Source organism: Ostrea edulis, chromosome 8, assembly GCF_947568905.1.
Source record: "Ostrea edulis chromosome 8, xbOstEdul1.1, whole genome shotgun sequence".
In the NCBI taxonomy this organism is placed as follows: domain Eukaryota; kingdom Metazoa; phylum Mollusca; class Bivalvia; order Ostreida; family Ostreidae; genus Ostrea; species Ostrea edulis.
Genome location: NC_079171.1, coordinates 43,357,425 through 43,372,879, shown reverse-complemented (window position 1 = coordinate 43,372,879; position 15,455 = coordinate 43,357,425). Strand labels below are relative to the sequence as shown.

The 15,455-nt window shown below is 36.7% G+C and overlaps 1 protein-coding gene across 1 annotated transcript in view; it reads left to right on the top strand.

The window, feature by feature from the left end:
* The window catches only part of LOC125662394 (uncharacterized), a 1,158,266-nt gene that overhangs the window by 160,258 nt on the left and 982,553 nt on the right, over nt 1-15,455 (top strand). The gene's annotated exons all lie outside the window — the stretch shown is intronic.

Below are 15,455 nucleotides of genomic sequence, written 5' to 3'. Positions count from 1 at the left end.
TCAAGGGACGAGAAGTGATATAGCATTAGATATGTGTTAAGCATTAGTATATGGCACATCTGACTTAACAACATTGAGAAGGCTAGCTATATTAAATATGGGGATAGTTGAATTCAAATTGTAAAGCTTGGCAGACGTATATATCTATGAACAGCATCAGATTTCCATCTGCCCATCTTCTGAATACAGTTTCCAGAATACCCTAAATGTGCTGCATGTGTAGCTGCCCCTATTCTGAAACTATGGCCTTTATATAGAGCTGGGTTCAGGCCAATGAAGCGGATTGTGTTATGTACGTTTTTGGTTACAAATGCATACGTGACTGGTTCACCCCCCATAAATTGAAATAAGGGGCCTGATATGTGCGCAAATGTTTGTAGGTAAAGATACAGTGACTTAACTGGACACATTTTCTGGTTGCTTGAAGCTCTAAGATTTATTTGAAAAAGGTCATGTGTTTTATTTGTTTTGAAGTTTCTTAACACTATCATTACTGCAGTAGGCGATTTATGTTGAAATTCGAATGTTACGTCATCCCTCTGAATTACTTTGCATTGTTCACCTTTTGATTTGATAACAAGTTCCCACAAACGCAAGAATGCCAAAAGGAACATGGACTTGAGTAAGATCCTGGAACATAAATTTTGTACTGAACAATCAACGCCTTTCATTAATTTTGACATTATTGACGCAGTAATTGGTAACCTGGAATATTTGCTCGGTGCAGAATGACACCCTTGCAGAATTTTCCGGACTAAAAATGCCTCGGCGGGATCTGGGAGATACAAAACTTTGTGCACATAGCTAATTGCAGATATATGTGAAGATATACTACTGGGAGAATAACCTGTTGAAAAAAGTTTTGCTATGAAATTTTACAAAACTGTAGCCGTAATTGGAAGGGAATTGAATTTAGGAAATTCTAGAGCAAACAAGTCACATCTTTGTATGAGGCCTTTGTAGAATTGGATAAAGCGGCTGCTAGGAGTTGGTGTGATTTGGTTCAGATTTTCAAGAACGCCTGGGAATCTGTGTTGGTTGTTGATTTAACCTTGGCATGAACTTGAAGGCTGCCTGAAATTGGAATCGAGATAATCGATCAGCTGCAACATTGTGTTTGCCCGGTATGTGTTTGGCCCTGAATTGTATGCTCCATTTGAGGGTTGCCAACACCAGGCGGCATACCAATTTCATAAGGACTTTTTCTCTGGAAGTTTGCTTGTTAATAACTTGAACTACCGCCAAGTTGTCAGACATAAAAAGTACCCTTTTATTTATTTTTTTATCTCATTACCCCATATTTCAATAGCCAACACTATTGGGAAAAGTTCCTTAATTGCAATTTGATATTCCTTCATATTGTCTTGCCAATGGGATACAACCCAATGGGACCCTAAAATGGCAGCAGACCCCATGAACCCAGCAGCATCGGTATACAATGTGAGGTGATCAGAGGAAAACCATTTTTGTGACAGGAAAACTGATTTCCCATTGAAGGTGGCCAGAAATGTGAGCCATGTTTCCATGTCAGCTTTTGTTTCATGGGGAAGTTCAATCAAGTCATTGGGATTTTTTACACCACAAGTCAAATCAATTAAACGCCTTAAGAAAGCACTTCCAGGAATAAATAACAGAGCAAGCAAAGTTCAATAACCCAATTAATGCTTGAAGATCACGTAAATTTGTATGATATTTTCCTAGCATGTCTAAAAAAATTTGTTCGACCTTCCTAACTTTGTCCAGGGGAAGACGTGCTTCCATTTTTATCGAGTCTATCTCAATGCCATAAATAGTTATGGTTGTGGTGGTGGAGTGGGGGGGGGTGACATTTTGATAGGTACCCCAATCTTTTTGCGCAAGTAGAGGAAATTTGCTAGATCATTTTTACAATTAGGTGAATCAGCTGGGCCAATGAAGAAAAAATCATCCAGGATGTGGGACATACCCCCTGCACTATACCACGACTGCATAACCCACTGTAATGCTACACTTAACTGTTCAAAAATCTGACATGAACTGCTTGCCCCCATTGGTAAAAATTTGTCACAATAAACGTTTTCATTCCAGCAAAAGCCTAATAAGTGATAGTCAGATCGATTGACAGGGATTATTCTAAAAGCATCTTCTATATCAGTATTTGCCATCAAGCAGTACTTGCCATACTTTTGAACTAGCTGAATAATCCAGTCAATGGTGCCATAATATACAACCGAGTTTTCTCTGGGTATGTTAACATTGACCGAATTTACATTTGGGTAAGATAGATCATGGATAATTCTGAATTTTCCTGGTTCAGACTTTGGTACCACTCCTAGATGGGATGAAACAAAAGGGACAAATAGTGGGCATAAGAACGGACTTGCTATACGGTTGAGTTGTAGACTCTTTTTGGTGTGATTTTCTATAATATCGTTATGTTGTAATGCTCATTTGTGGTTTTTTGACAATGGGCTATTAGAGTTGTAGCACAACCCAGGGGAAAAAAATCCGTCTACCAAATAGGACTTCAGCTCTGTATCATACCCCTCTGACTCTTTATTTAGCATATTTGGTTTTACTGGGGTTGGCAGTTCTGTTCTCTGGGAGTCTTTGAGAAGCAGAGGTACATTTATATTTGGGGTGCTGGCCCCTACATGACTGACACATGTGGGAGAACTGGCATGGGGTGTTTTTGCATTTTTCTCTTTGGTTGAATGCGAAGCAAAAGCTGACTCTTCCCGCTTGCTTGCTACGAAAGAGCTGCCCAGAATGATTGGGTTTTAGGGACAGCGCAATATATTTTCCTCTTAGTTCTTCCACTGGTTTTTGCCATGCAAGGTCCACCGATTCCTTTTCTAAAGGACTCATCATAGGTCCTTCATGCTGCATCACCATAGAGTTTATGCATTTCTCTAATGAGGTTCATGTATTTTAACAGGTGGGGCCTCTGATGAGTCCTTTTTGAATGCTGATGCTCGTGAAAATCAAAAAGGCATCAGTCCATTGATTGATTGACATGGGGTTTTTTGCCTTCATTGTATGCTGTACATTAATAATCCCCGGAGAAATGGACAGCGTAAGAGGGTCTTCCTCCTGATGAGACAGCAGTATTCTTAGATCCAAGAATTCATTAGACCAGATTTTTGATTTTATTTTGGAAGACACTGTCACACCAAAATGGAACTTGTGCCTACTGGCTCACTTGTACTAGCACTCAACAATTGTGATACCACTGTTGCTAATGTATTATGTGTGTCATTAACCACTTGCCCAGAAGGAAATGGCTGGTTTGTCGGCTGAGACTCTGTTTGGTCTAAGCATTGGGGCTGAGGATTAGACTGGTCTTTTTCCTGTGATTGTTGCACAAAAGGCTCACTGTCTCTAGATAAGGGAAGTACTGTCCCCTCCAAGGACGACAAGGAGGATCCCTGTTGTATTTTACATATTTCTTTTGCGAGTTTGGCATAATCGATGCTCTCAATAGCAACCGTTTTTGGACGCTTGGAACTTGTCCCAGACTTCTTCGATGTACTAGGCTGGTCTTCAAGCTCAGTGCCCATTGAGACTGGCCCTCTCTTGCGTCGGGGCATGTTTTGTGCCTACAAGACATAGAACTGTATTATGACGTGAATCAATACCATGATATATTTCATCTGAGCCTTGTGCAATTCTAGTACATCACTTAGGGTAGACATCATGATGGTGCCCTTTCATGCTATTTTCTCACAGTATATCAAGGTATCATCATGTATAAAACCTTTAACATACATGTACCAAGGCAATTGACTAATCAACTGTGGAGTGCATCTTGCTAAAACTTAGAGGCCTGCTAGGAAATGCCTAGAATTTTCAAGATGATTTTCGACCCAAAATATAGCTCAGAGTATGTAGAAGAAACACTGAACTTTGACTGTGAATAAGGAATCAGACAATTTATTCAGGAAAAAACCCACATTGCTCTGCATGAAAGAGAGAAGAATATTACTCTGCGTGTGAATCCTAAGAACACTATTCAGCTTATGGCTAACAAGAAACACGCTACTCTGCGTGTGAATAAAATGTACACTACTCTGCGTGTGACTAACAAACACATTATTCTGCGTGTGACTAACAAACACACTACTCTGCGTGTGACTAACAAACACACTACTCTGCGTGTGACTAACAAACACATTATTCTGCGTGTGACTAACAAACACACTACTCTGCGTGTGAATCCGAAGCACACTATTCAGCTTATGGCTAACAAGAAACATGCTACTTTGTGTGTGACTAACAAACACTACTCTGTGTGTGAATAACAAACACTACTCTGTGTGTGAATAAGTATACTACTCTGTATGAGGAAAAAGCACACTACTCTGCGTGTGAATAAAAGGGCACTGACTACTCTGCATGATCATGATGAAAAATAAACAACCTACTCCGTGTGTGAATAAATAAAAAACACCAACTCTGTGTGCGACTTAAAAGGCGCCTTACTCTATGTATATAAAAGAAATACAATATTATATGACTACTGCACGATTTCTTATAAGATTAGTAACCCACTAAATTGCATGTGATAACTGGTTACTATAACATAACTATGTCAGAAATAAGGGTTATAAAGTCCTTACTGTATTTAATCACCTCAGGCTAAATACAACCAGACATGTTCAACTGATAATAAAGCAACTTGCAAGTTTTCGTACACAGAAAAATTAGCATGTATGCCACTTACTAAGAGTATAATATATAAACAGATGATAAACTAAGTAAAGACGTGTAATAAAGTGGCATGCTTATCTGGAGTGCTGAAGGACAGCTATCCTAATACTGCGCATATAGTTTTTCATGTGCAATGATGTGGCGTCAATGTGCACTCCATTTTTTCCCCAGGTAGGTCAGGTCCGCTCAAAAACCACGGTGTGACCAGAAGTGGATTCCTTCAAGCTTCGCAATTTCAGTCCGCAGCAAGCTGTTTACTGTTATTACGTGATCGTTGTAAGAGGGACGCGATGCCCAGGGTTGTCGTCGTAGCAACTGGCCTATAACAACTGATCGCACACCTACCCCCTCTTTTAGATATTGAGCATAGGAGATAATGTCTGCGCACACTTTTTCTGGATTTGTTTGACATAAATCATTTCCACCCATTTGAACGAAGCACAGTCCAGGAGGTTTGTTAAAGTTAAAAATTTCCGGGCACCGAGATAGCCATGGAAAGGTTAAACCTCCTCGTGTTATGAAATTCACATTAAACAAGTTGCAATCAAGTTTTAAGTTATACATCTCAGCCGATGTTTAGGTAAATTCCCTTAAACGACGAATATATGAGTGACCGATAACACAAACTTCCATCACCATCTTCTCAGATTGGACGGAGCCCGCCTGCCCTGGGAATACGCGATAAAACAAGTTTAACTTACTTTTTGTCTCCAAATCAGACTTTGTAAAACGTCCGTTAGGGCTTTAGTGATTGTTTCCTTTATTTCTCTTGAACACCGCACTTATCGTAAAACAGGATAAAATCGCTAAAACTTCTAAATTCCTCCTTGTAACAAATTAAATTCAGAACTGACGCTATCTAAACATCGCGTCATATGACCTTACCATATGATTGGACATTACACAGGGTTGGCAAAAAAGTAGCCAATATGAGTATTGACCGGGCCGGTGGTCAATACTTGTCAATATTGTTAAAACCGATCAATACTGGTTAACACTGGTTGATTGAAAATTATTTGGTCATTATAGTATGTGTTATTAATTTAAATGTTTAAGTGACCATTATGGTAAATATTGTAATCCATAACATGCACTATCAGTTTATGATATACTTAGAAGTCATAATATTAGATAAATAATGTACAAATGACTCTGTTGAATTGGGGAAGATGTAAAAGTTTCTGTTCAAATTCCTTAGTTGAACACGAACTACCTATACATATTGTTTCACCAATCTTCATTTTAAGTGTTAAATAAACATATGAGGGGGTGGGTTGGTGATATTTTCATAACAATAACAGGTACACTGGTCATCTCTGGTCTCAGCCTATGCTTATTAACACCTGTCAACTCTGCTTCCTGTGCTCAGATAATGTCCAGCTACCTTTTATTCTTAATAAGTCCAGATACATGTATTAACAGGTCAGTCTCCAATTGTCAAGCTATACTATAGAACAGTGACCCTCTGGTAGGTACTGAAGATATTTTAATCAGTTTCAGCAAACCAAATATATTAAACTTATGAAATTACATTTGATTATCTATTGAAAATTATTAATCAACAATTGATCCATAAAATGAAAAGACGTAAATGTATCTTTATCTTTACAAGAAATGTACAAACATAGGAAATTGGACAGTTTAAATCACAATTGACCAGTATTGACCACTACAGGGGTATTGACCGGGACGGTTAAAACCGGTGAAAACCACTGGTTAAAACCGGGGACGGCTTTAACCGTCCAACCCTGACAATATATCAGAAACTTGAACTGGTTAAACACACAAAATGACCTTAAATACAGACGGTTACAAAATTACATAACAATGTAGATAGAGAATGGTGTCGCATATCACAAATTACTTAAATGCCATTATTTACAATAATACAGTAACCTGTTATCTGCAACGTGTTTCGTATACGTTTTGGGGTACTCAAAAGGTCAAAGGTCAAGCGCACTGGACATTGAAGTAGCAATAACCAAAATATACATCGGGTTCATATCCTCTATATAAAAGATTAAACTGACAAGAAAAAATTTCTATGAATATCAACGAAATTGCCTAAAATATAGAGATATTTATGAACAATATTGTATGCTTCATGCGGCTTATTCCGGTATACCATTTCTCTTTTAATTCATTTGTTTTTCTTTCATATGTACATGCACATGTCTATTTCAACAGTTCAACAAACATGATTCCTAATCATTATCAATATTATTTACGAGTTTACAATATAACCACCATGGTATAATAGAATATAACATCAAGACATTGCAGGCAACGCTCCACATTAAAATCCCCGATTTTCTCGTAGAGCGTTGCAAATAACATAAGTATAATGTATATATAGGGCGACGATTCTTATTTTCTCTGTTAGGAATCAATATAAAATGCACATAAAATCAATATTATGGAACATAATAGCATTTATGTTTAAAGCGTATATATGTGTCATTTACCCTATTGGAGACCTCGTATAACTTTACCCCGTTGGGGGCCTCAAGTTTGGTAGCCAATCAATGGCTTGGATAGGCACGCGATAGCTTGTGTTTTGCACACGTTAGCCTTTTCATATACATGGGATTCAGTGAATACAAATTGTAAAGCGGATCAAAGTTTTTTCATTTTGTTCAAATCGAAGGATCAAAATTTAATTTCTATAACAACAAGTAAGTTGAATGACTGTGCGGATTCGTTAACCCCAGTTACGTATCTATTCGCTCGGCTTGAGCTGGTATTTTCGGTGAACTTTCCTATACTGTTGGCGTTGGAGTGGCGTGCGTTTTGTAAACAATGGCTAATGGTCATATCATGGATTTTGGGACATTCCTTCATTTTATGACAGCAAAAACGAGCTACGGTGAGCAGAGTTTGGGTAATAGAAGCTGATAAACATAAAGGGGACGTTTCCCCGGGAAGAGGGTTTTCTTGTGAGGTACCATATCATAGAAAACGGGGCTTGTTTTCCTTTGGGGGGATCGAGATAAATAAGTTTATTTGACGGAATAAAGCCCTTCACTATAACTTGCATGCAATGCTCCACAGTAAAATCACCGACTTATGAAAATCAACGCGTGAGTTATAGAGAAAGGCTTTATTTCATCTTGTAAACTTATTTTGTTTAATACCTCAAAAGAAACCACGCCCCGTTTCTCTGATATGGTAACCCTCTTCTCAGGGAATCGTCCCCGTTATGTACATTTTATTTTGATTCCTAAGGCGACACCAATAAAATTTCTTGTTTTTCAGACAAATGACCCCAACAAATTGGGGCGGGCGAGCGATTTACTATTTATAATATTAAAATTTATTTTCAACATAAATTTCAGGCGGTATCGTGCTAGAGCAAAATGAGCGATGATATTTTTTTTCTTAAACTTTTGTATTGTAAAACAATGAAAAAATATATTCAAAATCACCCGAACATGTAAAATAACCGATTTTCTATTTTTTTTTAAAGGGACATTAACTGTGGAAGTGATGGTTTTTTTTTTTACTCAAAATTTCTCAATGACATGGGAATACATGAAAATAACTAATAAAAACATTTATTTCTCGCAAAAACAAGAGAAGACTATGTTAGATAACCGCTTTTTGTGTAAAGAAATGCATATGGAAGAATAATTGCCTTGCAAGACATTAATTATAATCATAAAAAAATGTGTACATAATGCATGTGCCTTCTTTGAGGATAAGAAATGTTTAAAATAATCAAATCGTGCAGTTTATTCCTGAAATATATGATATTGAGCAATTTTCATTGAATCAAATTTTTGTTGCGGTTTTGGCAAGGATGGGAGACTTAGAAGGGAAAAAAAGGTTTGAAATTAAATATGCTAAAGGTGAATAAACTACGGTCTACATTTTAAATATTAAATTCATGGAGTAAATCTAGACGCAATGCGTATTTCAAAACTTTCGGTTGAGCATCACTGAAGAGACATTATTTGTCGAAATGCACATCTCGTGCATCAAAATTGGTACCGTATATATTTTACATTATAGGAGTTCTGAGACATTATGGTTAAATACTGTTATCTGCAACGTGTTGCGTATATGTTTTGTTATCTGCAACGTGTTGCGTATACGTTTTGGGGTAATAAAATCCCGAGTGAAATCCCCGATTTTCTCGTAGAGCGTTGCAAATAACAGGAGTATATACAGGGCGACGATTATCATTTCTTCCGTTTTTACTGACATTTATATGAGTCGTTCTTTAATCAATAAACCCTTTTCCTATGTGGAATGACGAATATTACAATATGTTCATGCATGTAGATACATTCATATCACACAACAACCCCTTTACATATGGCATTACCTTAGCTCAGTGTCTTCTGACGTGGCTGCAACACCTTTAACAAATTTCATCAATTCATTTGCCTTAGGTTGATAATTCGAGTGTTTAGCTCTGGCTAAATATCATATGACAGTTGCTAAAGGGGTTTTTATATTTACTTTTGAGAAATCAAACTGTATAACAGTTCTTTTCCTCCCTTGACCTATTTTTACTTATTACATGCTGTGCATTTGTGCCCCTTATCGTGTAGTATTTGTTAAGGTTTTCGTCAGGCACATTACGGTTTGAAAATCCTTTACACACAGGAACAGGTTAGTGTAAACAAACGGAACTACAGTGATCTCGGAATAAATTCCTTTTCTTTAAGTCGTAACTTGCAAATATTGGAAGTTATGATGAAAATGATTAATATTTGTTATAATATGTGTATTAATTTCATAACCTTCTCACGAAAACGACCCCCAAAACTGAAAAGCATAAAAAGTAGATTGGGAAAATATTGGACTTGAGCTCGTAATGTATACTTTACGTGTGAGATTACCGAGCACCTAAACCACTAGGTCACCCAGGCATGTAAGTTTTAAGGTTTAACGTTTGACAGGCTGTTAAATATCAAGGTAAAATTTGAGAACGATTTTTGTCATATTTTAGCCATTTTCAACAAGAGGGTCAAATTTCCCCAAATGGACTTATGTACAGCAATACTCAAGTAAAGCAATTTCAGTGTTTTGTTTCTGGTTTAGGGTAGGCTTTTGCAACAGTTCGCAGTTTTTTTTAGGTCCATTGCGTTACATCTACTATATACTCTATAAAATCACGGTGATTTTTATGCTTATCAAATAAAGATACTATAAACATATAGATATCTTTGTTGAGTAATTTGAGTAAACACAAGTATAGACTACCATTGTATAACAGAATATTTGTAAAAAAAAAAATGATATTCAAGAAAAAAGTATTTATGTAGGCGAAATTGCATTCCAAGTGCGCTATGCAAGGTGAAGATAACGAACAGTGATCAATCTCATAACTCCTACAAGCAATACAAAATAGATAGTTGGGCAAACACGGACCCCTGGACACACCAGAGGTGGGATCAGGTGCCTAGGAGGAGTAAGCATCTTCTTTTAGTCCTTTGAGAGGTAGAATATAGATTTTACTTAACAAGAAACTAAGTTTTGATTTCCAATCATTCTAAAAGCTATGTGATGAAGTTTTAAAGGCAAGACAAAACATATATACACCACCACCACCCTCTTCACCCAAATTTCAACATGAATTAAAATTATCCGCAGCTAGCAGGTTACAGTTATTCAATATTGTCAAACCCTGAGTATGCATATCAGTATTCAGTTTCTCCTAAAGAAAACTACTATAAAGGTGACTGACTTGAACTAACTTAAGTTAAATGCTTAGATCACAATTGGTAACATCAACATGTTCTGCAAAAAATTGCAAAACTTGTGATATACTGATCACTAAATATTCATTTAGCAGTAATTTAACTGGACGTAGTTTCTGTACCAAAGCGTTTGATAATCTGACTTGTAAATCTTCTAACGTTGTCTACGCCATTGCTTAATTTATGTGCGAGAAACCAAGGGTTCACTTAATAAAAGAATATCGGGGCACATATTTCAAATTAATAATGGTGGTAACCAACTTCTTTACAAGCATTTTAATGCACCGGACCACTCTATCTTGTCCATGAGGGTAAGGATTTTAGAAAAAATTTACCATCACACTAACAATCCTACATTAAGCTCCCCTTTTCGTAGACAACGAGAAGATCACTGGATCAGGATCCTAGGCACTGCATTTCCATATGGATGCAATGATAATGTATATGATGTGGGAAATTTGACTAGTCCACAAGGAAATAACGTTAATGTGATGAGACTCTTTCCCAAAACCCAAAGACGAAAACGCAGCCACAGACATCGTTCATATAAAAGACCAAGCATAAATGATGTCAAGTTTGATTCACTTTTGCCTCACGTCAACAGACAATTGGGTCCACATCATATTCGTACAAAACTTTACTCTATTCCATTGAGGGTTTTACATACGTTATTTAAAGAAGCTATGGCTAGTCTATACTTGGATTTTTCAACACCTGAATATAGACTTAACTCTATGATTATGGATGTTGCCTACCACAGGCTCTATAAACCAGCACGGACCATGGATGATATTCCTTCCCAATCATGCCGTCAGTTCCTTATGCTCAAATTTACAAACAAAGGAATAGATGCCGTCAACATAAGCAATATTCTTCGTCATAAAAGGGTTCAGTCATGTATTCCAACTTATTTCAAGTTCAAGTCTACACCCTGTATTTCCTACAGCTACACTTCTACTATTGCATCCAAGCTTTTCAATTATAAACAAACTTTGCAGTGCTTAGATATAGACCATCTTATACGTAATCCACTAACATGTTCTTGTTCTTCGTCTTCTTTCAACTACAGTCCAGCTGGACATGCCATTACTGGTGATGTTGATATAGTTGAAAATGAGGACCTCAAATCACTTATTCTTAAAGGTCCTAAATACAGAGAACCTCGGTCTTTTAATTGGCGACAGAACTTAATCTCTATTATGAGTTATGTCGAAGATTATGCCAGACGATGGGCTAAATATGAAAAAGAAGAACTTGATACATTGTCAGAATGGGTTAAAAGCATAAGAGGGATATTAACATCCCGCAGTAGACTCCTCCTAGGCACCTGACCCCACCTCTGGTGTGTCCAGGGGTCCGTGTTTGCCCAACTATCTATTTTGTATTGCTTGTAGGAGTTATGAGATTGATCACTGTTCGTTATCTTAACCTTGCATGAAAACAAAAGTACGTACCACCTGTCCTTCTGTGTTTAGTAAACCAGAAGTGATAAAAGAATTAGATAGGTTACATGAGGAATATGTTTTGGTTCCAGCTGACAAAGCTAGTAACAACATTGTCTTTGTTTGTAAGGCTCATTATTACAACTGTATTTTAAACGCACTTGGCACTAATTCCACTTTTGGTAATCATACTTATACTCCAACTGCCCTTTCAAAAGACGAAATTCTTCAAAACCATGTTTCAGTTTTAGACACATTAAATATTCCAGTCAATGGGTCGAATGAATATGAGTTACCGTACCTATACTGGATTCCTAAACTGCATAAAAACCCTTACAAACAAAGATACATTGCTGGATTCAGTAAGTGCTCTACCAATCCCCTATCTTTGCTCCTCACGAAATTGTTACAAGCTGTGAAGGAGAAACTTCAAACTTACTGTGCGACTACATATGCCAGAAGTGGTGTTAATCAAATGTGGATTCTAAAAAATTCTAAAGAACTTTTAGTAAACTTGAAATCACAGAATTGTTCCCAAATCAATAGCATTAAAACCTATGACTTTTCAACACTATACAGGACCATTCCTTACGATAAATTAAAGACTAGAGTTGACACTGACTTTGACATCATAGACAATTGCTTCTTCAACAAAAACGGAAAACGGAATTATTCATATCTAGTGATCAGTCATTCAAAAACTTACTTCGTTAAACACCACTCTGATTCCACGTACAAGTACTCTGAAGTTGAAATAAAAAATATGCTAGAGTTCCTCATAGAAAATATTTTCGTGGTCTTTGGTGATCAGGTCTTCCAACAGTCTGTTGGAATTCCCATGGGCACGAATTGTGCTCCTTTGTTAGATGACCTGTTTTATATTCATATGAGGCAGAATTTATTTTAAAAAATTCTACGTGAGAAGAAAAAATCTCTCGCTGTGACCTTCAATTCGACTTTTAGATATATCGATGACGTTTTGTCTATTAACAATGATAGCTTTCATTCATATGTCGATTTGATATATCCCTGTGAGCTCGAAATAAAGGACACCACAGAGTCGTCCACTTCTGCTTCATACTTAGATATTTTATTGAAAGTAGACATTAACGGCAAACTAACAACTCAATTGTATGACAAACGGGATGATTTCAGCTTCTCCATCGTCAACTTCCCACATTTACGTAGCAATATTCCATTATCACCTCCATATGGTGTTTATATATCTCAACTGATTCGATATGCAAGAGCTTGTTCTGGGTATAATCAGTTTTTAAATCGAGGTAAGCTACTGACAAACAAGTTGATGGTACAGGGATTTCAACAGTCTCGATTGAAGTCAGCATTTCGAAAATTCTATGGTCGTTATGACGATCTAGTTCGTCAATACAACCTCGCATTGGGTCAAATGTTGTCTGACGTGTTTCATGCCGGTTGTTGAGCCGTTCTTGGCGCACTGATTTTGACTGCGGATAACTCCGTTTACCTGATCAGGATATGGGGCTCACGGCGGGTGTGACCGGTCAACAGGGGATGTTTACTCCTCCTAGGCACCTGATCCCACCTCTGGTGTGTCCAGGGGTCCGTGTTTGCCCAACTATCTATTTTGTATTGCTTGTAGGAGTTATGAGATTGATCACTGTTCGTTATCTTCACCTTGCATTAACGAATTAAGAGAGCAATGCATTCCAGGGCAGATTATGAAAGCTGCTTTGCTTTTCAAAATATGTTGATTGTAACACTACACAATATTTTTTGTGTGGAAAAACTTTCTTGGTAAAATATTGAAGTATTATCGTATCTTATGATATACAAATGCAGATTAAGTATTAAGAATATAATAAAAGTCTTCAACACCATGTATTTTCTTTTCAAACAATATAATGTAGATGCTGATGTACATAAGTCAAGCCTACGTTTAATTGATTTTTCCTCTAGAGTGGTAGTATTTGATCATTTATGGCACACACATTGTACAATGTATTCTTGGCAATGACACAAGATTACAGGTCTATCATTAACTAGTGTCTGTCTTGTAGTTATGAAGTAGATAGAGAGTCGTGGCTTGAAATCAGGTCCTTCACAGTAGACACACCAAGTCTATGGATACAGGTGGTTAGGAACCAGTTTCCAATGCATTGCTGTTGAAGATTGAAACAGAATAATCTTATAAAATGCTGACATAAAAAAGAAGCACTCATTTTTAAGAAACCAAATATTATCATATATATTGACGTTTATTAAAACATATATCCGGTATTATATTTCTTTCGAAAGTCGCATGCTCTACATTGTAATCAAAATGTTAATGGAAGTACGTATAGTTAGATATGGCAACAATATTCCAAATGGATCAACATGGTTAATTTTTTATAGTATCAACTAGTCTGTTTGGTAACCTTTGGTAATATACGTTCTTACATGTAAAGAATAGCAGTAACCACTCCAAATGTGATTAACTGTTGTTGACAATTCAGTTATCTGCACAGTGCAAGGAATAGAACCCATCTGTTTTGGTTTATTGAGCCTGAGGTGGGTACAGACTTAAGATCTTACATCGATGATTGTCCGACATCTGTTTTCAAGACATTTCTACATCTAATAATTGAAATGAATACATTTTGAAAAGTAGAATTTAAAAAAGTTATATAATTATGAGGTTTTCAATTATGATAATGATTTTATTGCTTAATATGAATACAACATTTGCACACTCTCACTATAATAAATCACTAGTTTGTCTTCATTTTATAAACTATTATAAACAAAGATCAAACAAATCTACTGTGATCAAGACAGATTTATAATGAAAATACATAATATACATACATGTTCCCCTTTAATTATTTCTTAGCTTTCTTCAATTATATTTTATCGATATTTGCTATCACTTATCTATTATTTGTGTAAATACAAAAAAACATAGATAATAATGCCAGTTGGACAGTGATTTGTTCTTCTTTATGCCTATTCACAAAATTTTATGCATTTTGCTATGTTTTCCATGATAACTGATGCAAGGTGAAGATAACGAACAGTGATCAATCTCATAACTCCTACAAGCAATACAAAATAGATAGTTGGACAAACACGGACCCCTGGACACACCGGAAGTGGGATCAGGTGCCTAGGAGGAGTAAGCATCCCCTATTGACCGGTCACACCTGCCGTGAGCCCCATATCCTGATCAGGTAAACGGAGTTATCCGCAGTCAAAATCAGTGTGCCAAGAACGGCTTAACAATCGGTATGAAACACGTCAGACAGCATTTGACCCAATGCGAGGTTGTATTGACGAACTAGATCGTCATAACGACCATAGAATTTTCGAAATGCTGACTTCAATCGAGACTGTTGAAATCCCTGTACCATCAACTTGTTTTTCAGTAGCTTACCTCGATTTAAAAACTGACATGTAATTACCGCGTACATTCCGAGACGTTTTAATCAAAACATCAATGAAGGTCATGTCCGGCCAGAAAAGTGTTTTAGATAAAAGAAAATTACATTACAACACCCATGATCCATACTGTATATACAAGAACACAAACGTAAGACACCTAGGCCTAGAGATATACATGTAGGGCCTAAATATAAATCTGTCAGCGTATGATCTA